Genomic DNA, 10,536 nt, shown 5'->3' with positions numbered 1-10,536 from the left:
GTGAGATCATCAGGCTCTGGGTGTGAATGCAGCTTAATGGCCTCAACCTTTGTGTCTTTGCTGACTGAGCACTGCTCTTGGCTGTTCAAGGCATAGGTGGAGGGAGGAATAATTCCCCAGCTAATTCAGAGATCCCTTTGTTTTCCCTGTAATTAGTGTAGAACCCACATCTTGGCCACACATTTGTAGACCATGCTACTGGTTACAGAGCAAAGTCATATCCATCATTTTACTTCCTGCTCATCATTGTCCTGTGAGGCAGGTGAGAATACCACCATTTATACCTAAGGAGACTGAAACTTTCAGATTGCAAGAGATAGGTCATATACCATGCAGGAAAAACAAGGAAAAGGGGCAGAGGCTGAATTTGATCTCAGGGCTTTTGACCTCAAAGCCCTTGGTTAAATTTTTACACTTTATGGCTGCCTCCAAAACATTCACCTTTGTGTATAATGTGTAACCATCTGCAAAGCCCCTGACACGTAATTCTAGTTCAGTTATGCCTCACAACAGCCATATGGGTTGATGTGCCTATTTTGCAACCAAGGTGCATTAGCTTTCCTTGAATTTCTTCGCTTTGTGTTTGGGAGAAATAGGACAATTATATAAAGTTGAAGAATGGAATTTTGTGTGTGTGTGCATATATGTATGTATGTGTGTTTAATCAGCACAAATCTCCTTCCTGTGTTCTAGAAAACATAGGGGGCAAAATTAGAAGCAACTCAATTTCCTCTGCTTCTCTTCAGTCCAGGAAAGTGAAAATTTTCATTCACAAAAAATGTACCCCAAACCATATAAGATACAAAATGTTTAAACAAAACTTACATTATTTTCAATATAATCCTCTCCCATGAGTAAAAACTGGAATTATGTGGATTTTAAAGATGCTAAATATGTTAATCAAAGTTTGATCCTCTCAGTTAACAATAACTTATGCTTGCTGGTAATTTATAGTTGACCAAAAGATTTTGAATATAATGTATTTAATTCTTCCGGGAATCACACAAGGTAGATATTATCATTTCCACTTTACAGATGCAGAAAGCAAGGCGTAGAGATGATCACAAATTTCCCAACCACTGAGTGACAGAGCTCAGTCATGCAGAACTCAGGTTTGCATGACTCAAATTAGGCACAAGTTCTTGGAATTTTCCATAAGGGACAACTGCATCTTTTGCCCCTTCACAACTAGAAACGACTCAACGACTTTTTCTGTGAGCAAATGTCGAGGTCTTAACTGCTTTAGTTCAAGGAAGTTCCTTTTTTCTTTTCAAAAATCAGGTTGCTGGAGATGGTACACAAAATAAGAGAAAGAAGGCCTGATTCATTCTGTCAGCTCAACTTGTAGTCACTTGACATGTGAAAATTACAGATGACAGCTTTTCTATCTGTGATTCTGACACGCTAAATCATAAATGTGCCTCTCACGTCTTTGCTGAAACAGCAGGAACAATGAGTGTCCAATTGCTGCACTGGTAAGCAGTCAGGACCAAAATTATTAGAGGTATCAGTGTAAGTAATATTCATCCCACCCAGTACAAACCAGTTTTCGGATTTGGCGTGAACTTCTGAGAGCCTGGACTTGGGTTGCACCAGACCCTGGAGTTAGAGTGGACTCTTTGAGGAATAACATAAAAATCATCAAAGCATTTCATCCTATAGTTTGATAAGTTCAATAACATTACGTAATTAGAAGAGACCTTAGTCACCTTCTAATTCCTTCATTCTATGTCTCAGATAAAATTACAGAGGCCCAGGGAGGGAAATGATCTGCCTAATATCCCACAACAGGCCAATTGTGAAGCTGGACATTTGGCTCCTATAGAGACCTTTTCTCTTCCATTACACAGTAGAGATTCACTGAACTCCCATCCTATTTCTGGTCCTTGAGACACTAAAGAAATAACAAAACAAACACATGAACATGCCCTTCAGGCTGATCAGAAAAACCGATCAGTTAATAGAATAATGATGCATGTAACAATGACTACAATAATTTAAAATAATAACACCAGTCATCATATATTGAATGGAATCTATTATTCTTATAGTGACCCCAAGAGGTAGATGTGTCGTTATCTTAAAGAGGTAAAAGGAAATAGGATTGTGGAGGTTAAGTTTCAAACCAAAGTTATGGTCATCAAGTAATGGAGCTGGGACTATGTGTACAACTGGTGCTTTTGGTAATCAGAGAAGGGGAAACACCCATAGCATCCTAGGAAGAAGGAAAAAGTGATACCTGCACTGGGTTTTCAAGGAAAAATAGAAACTAGACAGGTAAAGAAGGAAAAAGAATGGTAGAGACTGAGGAAGAGCATATACAAAGTTAGAAACGCTTGTGCCACATCAAGCAACTGGAGGAAATTTATTTTTATTGGAATATTGGATTTGTGTGGGAGAACAATGACGGCTGAGGATTGGTTGGTAAATTTGGGAATCTCAGATTATGAAGGGTCTTGGTAAACACTTCTAAAGAGCTTAAATTTTATTTTAATGCAATTTATTAAGGGCAATGGGGTGTTTAAGCAAATGAGACAGCATGACCAGATTTCCATCTTAGATTGATATTTTTAATTAACAAGTAGAGGTAGGGCGGTCTGAAGAGCTTAGGAAAGAGTCAGGTAACCCACTGCAGGAGAATTTACATCAACAAGGATGTGCTGATGAGTACACTCCACGGATAGGAATTAAGAGTCAAACCATAACTGTGTACACCTGGCATAATGTGTCTGCATGCATTCGCATTCATTTCATGTATATATATACATATTGTATGTATTATGATGTCATAATACATATGACATACAAATAGATAATATATATATAGATGTACAGGCATACAGTATAGATCGATTACAATTATTCCAGTAATGCATAGTCACTCTTCTTACAACAAAAATGAAAAAGGATACTTTCTAAACACTTTAATCCAACTCACAAAGCTTTTTGTGTCTGTACCTGTTCACCAATCTGGACTCATTCTTCACCAACCTACCCCCAGTCTACCCTCTAGGAACACTGTGCTTCATTTTTTACCCCTTCTAAGAAGCTATACTCTCTTTTATTTCTCCTCCCCTGATTATTTCCCACTCAACATTCAGATCTCAATGTAGATGTCACTTTCTCTAGGAAGCAAGTCTGCCCTAACTGTCTATATTAACTTAGGGGGCCCTGTTATATGATTTCAAAGTACCCTCTGCATTTATCCATTATTGCACCTATTGTACTCTGTGATAAAGCCTGTTCTCAGCATTGTCCATGTCCTTATTTTTAGCTCCATGATTATAGCTATCTTTTGTCTTCTTTACTTCTTAATTCTTATTGCCTATGCCTAAACAGAGGGTAAGAAATGAGGTTTATATGGCCAATAGTAGGCAACCAGTAAATATTTGTTTATATTTACTTTAAATAAAGAAGCAAACTAATGAATAAGTAAATAAGGAAATGAATGGAGTACAGATACACCAGCCAATAAAACTAAAGTATTAGAGTCCTCACAGACTCCATTATATCTCACTATTGGCTGGTATTTGAAGCGATTCTGAAATTTCTACCTTCTTCCCTATGCTAACCTGCCACTGGGTTTCTAAGGATCCATTCTATGGCAAAAAACTCTCACTCGAAAATTTTTAGGAAGTGCTTGAAAGAGATGAACCTGCCTTTAGTCACCTGGAAATACTGGGTTGAGCTTTACACACTGAGCTATGACAGGCACAGGCAAGAGGAGGCTTTTAAAAGTTTATTTATTTATTTTTTTACTTTATTAGCACTTTTCTTGGTTTTAATAGGCTTCAATCACTTTCAAAGAGTAGAATCATTGCTCCTGCATCAGTCACGCAGTGGAGATCTTCACAAATGATGACCAGATAGCAATTATTATTTGAATACTTGATATTTTGGCAATTTTCAAAAGTTAAAATGCCTCCAGAGTGTCTAACCAATTTTTTAAGTTATTCTATTGTATTACATTATATTCTATTCTATCCTAGACTCCCTGATTCTATTCTATCCTATTCTCTTCTAGTTTATCCATTTCCAATCTATTCTATTCTTTTTCATTTACATTTTCCATGCAATGACTAACACTAGGTATTAGCAAAAGTTGTGGTGGTAGCAAAAAATAAATAATCCTTGACCTCAATACTTCAGTAAAAGTATTAATTTACAAAAATATTTCAAATATATGTTGATAAGTGCTCTATTCAACCTTGTGCAAAGTTCAGATATACATACACCGAAGAATCCATTTATTTTTATAACATCAAAGTTATTTTTTTGGAGAAGATAATAAAAGAAACATTGTTTATAAGGGTAAGTAGGAGTTTGTTAAAAAAAGACTACAGAAGGTCATATTCTAGTCAGTGAGAACAGAATATTGAAAGTAATAGACAGGTGAAACACAATGATATGCTCAAAAATCTATAACTAATGACATTTTGTTAGTATACAAAGTGCAAGGTGCTCCTTCCTTCAGAACGATTTGGCAGCCATCTCCAGCTTCTTCCAAATTCATCAGTCAACCACATTCAAAATAATAATAGTATAATACCATATACAATGGCATGTACTTAGATGACTTAACAAATTCAAATTCAAAGTGAAAGTGATGTCTTAGTACTTCAAATTTCCATGCATTTGGATCTTACATTTTTAATTTTAATCTAAATCCCTTAAGTACAGTGACTGCATCTTTAGTCATCTTCACAGCCATCAGATCAATATACACACTGATCTCAAACTGTGTGTAGGATTTTTTTTTGCTATATAAAAATCTACATGTATAAGATAATGGAGGATACTGTTGTAATAGTATGTTTAGCAACATAGACCATATAATTAATTTATTTATTCAACCAGTAACAATCACTTAGTATGATCTAGCACATTTTAATCTAAAACACGTGTGCCAGACCACAATGACACATTGATATATGTTTGCAGAGGAATGGCTAAATGGTTGACAATGAACTTAGGAAACATTCCTGGGTTCTCTACTAATCCAAAGACAGCACTATTAAGCAGATGGAGTATCTAATTACAAAAAAAAAAACAAAAAAAAAAAAATGAGGACACTCATCTTAACTAGGTCTCCTGCCATTAAAAAACTGAAACATCACATGTATAGTAAACAACTGTTTTCAGATATTGAGCAACAGGTAAAGCATAATGGTGATCACTAAGAAATGGGAAACAAATGTAGTGAATCCTCAAATCAACAGGCTTACAACCAGGGAATACATTTTGGCCCACAGGGCAGGAAGTATTCCAATATGGAGCTGAAGGAATAGAACCTATAGTTCCAAACTGCTGGTCCAAGCTCTAGAGAAAGAGTTGTATGGAAATGTGGAAATGTCCATAACAGAAATTTGGATCTCCCTTTGAGTATTTGGCTGAATACTTAGTTGAACCTACTATATAGCCTGCAAGTCTTGGCAAGAAATAAAATAAAGCAATAAGAAGACAACTACTAGGGGGATATTAGCTAAAAACCTATGAGCTATGAGATTCTTAAGTTTGTACAAAGCAAGCCAGAATGGAGAGGTATTATCCATCTTAGATGAAATTCTAAACAGCTTTCACCTTAGGAATAGGGCTAATCAATTCACAGAGTATAGGCTAATCTACATGAACGTAAGAACACTTACAAAAAAGCCTCAGATGAAGAAAGAGACTTACATAAAAGTCTCAGAAGAAATTAACTGCCTGGCAAAACAAACATCAACTATTTAAGTAAAGGCAATAAAATCCAGACACTCAGTAATGAAGTATCCACATGTTCATGTACATAATTCAAAATTACTAGACTGGGAAAGAAGCAGAAAATTTTGACTGACAATCAGTAGAAAGATTAGTCAACAAAAAATGCCCACAAATAATACAACTAATGGAATTACCACACAAGGACTTTAAATCAGTTACTATAAATATATACAAGGACTTAAAGGAAAATGTGAACATAACTAGAAAACAGATAGGGATCTCAATGTAGAAGTAAAAATTATGTTTAAAAAAACAAAATAAATTATAGAGTAATAAGTCCAATATCTGAAATAAAGGCTATTAACTGAATGTATTTAACAACAGACTGGATGCTGCAGAAAACATGATAAGCAGCCTTGAATGCATAGCCTAGAAGTTATATCAATAATCATTCTAATTAAAAAGCAGAGATTAAAATGACTTTAAGTTATGGATATACCTTCAATGATCTGAGGGATGATAGCAAGCAGTCTAATATATGTGTAATTGGAGTTTTAGAAAGAGGGAAGAAAGAGATCAAGAAGAGAATATATTTCTTTAAATACTGGCTAAAAATTCCCTAGTTTAATAAAAAAATGAATAAACCCATGTATTCAAGAATCTCAATAAAACTAAGAAAGACTAACACAAAGAAAATTACATTTAAGCACGTCGTGTTCACACTGATGAAAACTCAAGACAAAGAGAAAATCTTAAAAGCAGTCATCAGGAATAGTGATAACAATTATCAGTAACTTTTCATTAGAAACAGGCCAAACATTATCTGGAAGATAAAAGAACAACATCTTCAAAGTTCTAAAGTAACATGGAATTCTGCATCCAACAATAAAGTATTTTAAATAAAAAATATTCCTTATGAATGAAAAAGTCAAACACTAAAACAATTTGTCACCAGCAAACATGTTAAAATAATATATAAGAAGGAAGTTAAAAGAAGTTTTTCAGGCTAAAGGAAAGTGATGCTAGGTGGGGAACCCACACTAGAAATGAAACTTTAAAATATGTGTTTTCTCATTCCATAATTCCTGTAAAGATAATTGGTTGTTCAGTGCAAAAAGCAATAACAATCTATGGTTGGATTTATAACATGTGAAGAAGTAAAAAGTATGTAAACCAATTATTGCAGGCAATGTGTTTTAAGTTAAAAGACACATACAGGCTACAAGTATAAGAATAAAAAATATTTATAAAGCAGTCATTGATTATAAGAAAACTGGAATGCTAGGAGTGCTAGGTTAATATCAGTCAAAATAAACATCATAAAAATGAATATTTCCAGAGAAAAATAGAGACATTTTTTAATAATAAAGATGGTAAAGTCAATTCACTGGGAAGACTGAATAATCCTAAATGTGCTTGAACATAATAAGAGTTTCAAAATGAATAAGAACTAATAGAAATAAATGCAGAAATATACATATTTGTTGAAAATTTTAAAATTCTGCTTTTAATAATTAATATAATGCATAGAAAATCAGTGAGAATGTAGATGAGACAAACAACTCTCATATGAACTTGTTCTAATTGGAATTTATGGAACACTCCACTCAGCGGGAAACACATTATTTTCATGTATACATGGACTGTTCACCAAAATAAACCATTTACTGGGCAATAATAAAAGGGTCAATACATTTATTGGGGAAGAATAAAAGCAAAGTATTGAGATCTGATTTCATTTTTTTACATAAATTGATTATAGCTGCATTAAGTCATTAAAGTATCCAAATTAATATTATTACTGTTCAAGTTTGTTGTTCTATTAACTCTTTGTGTGACTTGGCAAGTTTTTTTCGTATCCCTGAACCTCAGTTTTCTGAAGCATCAATGTTTGGTTTTAACTAGACAATGTTTCCTTAAATTAATTTCTACTATCATTTATGAAAAGAGCACCCATCACAATGTTTTGTATATAGAAGGGCACCTCAACAAATATTTGTAAAAAATGTTGAATAAATTAATAAAAGAGAGACTTTGACAGTACTCTGCTGCATTTCATCCTTTACATTTCTATCTTTAAAATATGCCTTCTTTCCAAAGTGCAATATACTAAGTCCAATAGGATAAGGAATTGGAATTTCTTATCCTTACTTAAATACTTGCCCTTTCCTAATGTATTCTAGATATGGAAATAGAGCACAATTTTCAGTCATCTGTTTATTGAAGTAATAGTGTGATATCATTATGTAAATGACAGTATTATTTGCTGGACTAGTACATAAAAACATGCTGGTTTTTCTGCTATACAAAATGTTATTAATGTCTGTGAAATATAAAATGGCAATAATGGAATTAATGCAAAAAATTCAGATTATTACTATCTTTGGCCCCTATCTATGTATAATATCTTGCAAAGTCCACTTTGCTGTTGAAAGTGTGAATTCTGGGCTGGGTATGGTGGCTCATGCCCATAATCCCAGCACTTTGGGAGGCCAAGGTGGGAGGTCACCTGAGGTCAGGAGTTTGAGCCTAGCCTGGCCAACATGGTGAAACCCCGTCTCTACTAAAAATACAAAAATTAGCCTGGCATAGTGGCCGGCGCCTGTAATCCCAGCTACTTGGGAGGCTGAGACAGGAGAATCCCTTGAATTCAGGAGACAGAGGTTGCAGAGAGCCGAGATCATGCAATTGCACTCCAGCCTGGGCAACAAGAGTGAAAAAAAAAAAAAAGAGAGAGAGAGAAAGAGAAAGAGAGAAAGAGAGAAAGGGAGAAAGGGAGAAAAAAGAAAATATGAATTCCACAGGATTGCTACTTAAAGCGTAAATAACAGTGCGTCAATTGTTTTAAGAATGAAAGAAAGTATGCTATGATTTTGCAACTATTTTTGACCTAATTTTAGGATTAGGAATATTTAATTCAATATTCTTCGATGTGTATTTTGTAAATCATAGTCACACAGGCTATCAGTGTTATGAAGAGAGTAGAGAAGGAATGAATCCTAGTCTCAAATAAGTTTTCAAAATATTGACCTAAATAAATTCACGGACTTAATAGATCTTTTAATATATTAATGTATATTATAAATCTCTAAAATGTGGAAGGGAGATCATTGTATAAAGGGATCCCAAAACTTTTCACTGTGTGTATTAGAGTCCTATGGCTGTAGTAACAAAGTAACACAAACTTGGTAGTTTAAAACAACAGAAATGTATTCTTTTATAGTTCTAATGGCTGGAAGTCCAAAGCTAACATATCAGAAGAGCCACAGTTTTAACAGAATAGCCTCAAAAAAAGTCTTCTGCTAATCAATAAGTGTGCTTTAAAAAATGCTAAGCATTCAGTAAACCATTTCAAAAAATATACAATGAATAAAATGTATCTTTTCTTTCACTAATTTAGCACATTTAGTAATTGGGCAAACGTTTTTAAGAATGTCATATTTTTCAAGAACTGAGATATAAAAGTTGATAAGTAAGACATGGTCCTTGCCTTTATGAAGCGTAGATGTGCTTAGGAAAATAGACGTAAACAAAAAGTCATCTTCAGTGTAATAAGATAGTCTGTTAGAAATATAAGGCAAGAAAACGAAATATAAAAAAAAATCATGGAGATAACAGGTTAGCAAAATAAAACAGCTAAAATAAAGTTCTTATGGCAAATAAATGAAAGCGTGGACTCAATGAAGAGTTAAAGAATCAAGTGGAAATTCAGACTAATTAATGTATATGGAAGATATTGGAAAGAAACATATTGATTAATGTTCTTTTAACTTAAGGAATGCAAAGGAGTAAAACAGAGTTGCCAATTTTTATATAACAGGAATATTGGAAAGAAGTTAGTGGGGGATGCATAAAAAGCATACTTGAAGAAATAACAATTGAGACTGTCCTAAAATAAAAAGAAGCAAAATTGCAGGTAGAAAGGTCTCAGAGTGCTAAATCATGTGAATAAAGAAATCAAAACAAACAAGAATCAAAGAAGTAAACAAAAAAAGACTGTACAGTAAAATTAAAAACTTCAGTAAAGGAGAAAATTTTATCCAGTTCTAGAGAAAAAAAGACCTGATCTATAGAGGAAGAGGAAATCAGGTAGAAACCAACATTGTGTATGAAGCACTAGATGCAAGAGGATAGTGGAGAAATATTTCCAAAGTGCTAAAAAAAGAAGTATGTGTATATCAACTCTAAATGAAAAAGCCAAGTAATCATAGTCTTAGGCTTAAAAAGTCCCAAAAGTTTTAATACAAAAATACCATTTTTGCAGACATTTTTATAAAAAATATTACAAGTAGACTATTAAATTCAGGAGAATTATAGAAGATCTTGCTAACAAAGTTAATTAATTACCTTAAGAAAAGTTACTGTCTTAATCAATGATCTCTCACAAGATAAAAAAAAAGTGAGAAAAGAGAAATGTGTAGGAATTCGAATTAAAACTCAGTATGATACTATGAGAGGGTGAAGGAGAAGAGGACAAGTAAGAAGAGAATGGGCTAAAGTGTTTTTGTTGATCATGGAAGACATACACATTGAAAGTCTTAAAAATTGATGAGAGAATGACAAAACAATATAAAATTCTTAATAAATTTTCTCTTATCATCAGCAACAATTCAATATAATTTTTCTAAACTGCACAATAAAATTTACTGCATTAATTGGAGGCAGGAAGGAAGATGAAAAGGGAAATAACCATGGCAAATACAACTATGAAATAAAGTTACAGAAATAAGTACAAATATAATCATGATATATTAAATGTTCATGGTTTAAATTTACTGTTCAAGACTCAGAGATTCTTAAATTGTACTTTTTAATGCCAAAATCCACTAATTTGTT

At 33.5% G+C, this 10,536-nt stretch overlaps 1 long non-coding RNA gene across 1 annotated transcript in view; it reads right to left on the bottom strand.

Annotated features, from left to right (window-relative positions):
* Window positions 1-966: 966 nt before the first annotated feature.
* The window catches only part of LOC130540473 (uncharacterized), a 37,019-nt gene continuing 27,449 nt past the window's right edge, over window positions 967-10,536 (bottom strand). Inside the window, exon 3 of the long non-coding RNA XR_008954443.1 lies at window positions 967-1,285. This is a non-coding gene — a long non-coding RNA (uncharacterized LOC130540473). The remainder of the gene's footprint in view (window positions 1,286-10,536) is intronic.

The sequence above is a fragment of the Pan paniscus genome, chromosome 11, assembly GCF_029289425.2.
Source record: "Pan paniscus chromosome 11, NHGRI_mPanPan1-v2.0_pri, whole genome shotgun sequence".
NCBI classification, from domain to species: Eukaryota; Metazoa; Chordata; class Mammalia; order Primates; family Hominidae; genus Pan; species Pan paniscus.
This window is presented reverse-complemented; position numbering and strand designations above follow the sequence as displayed.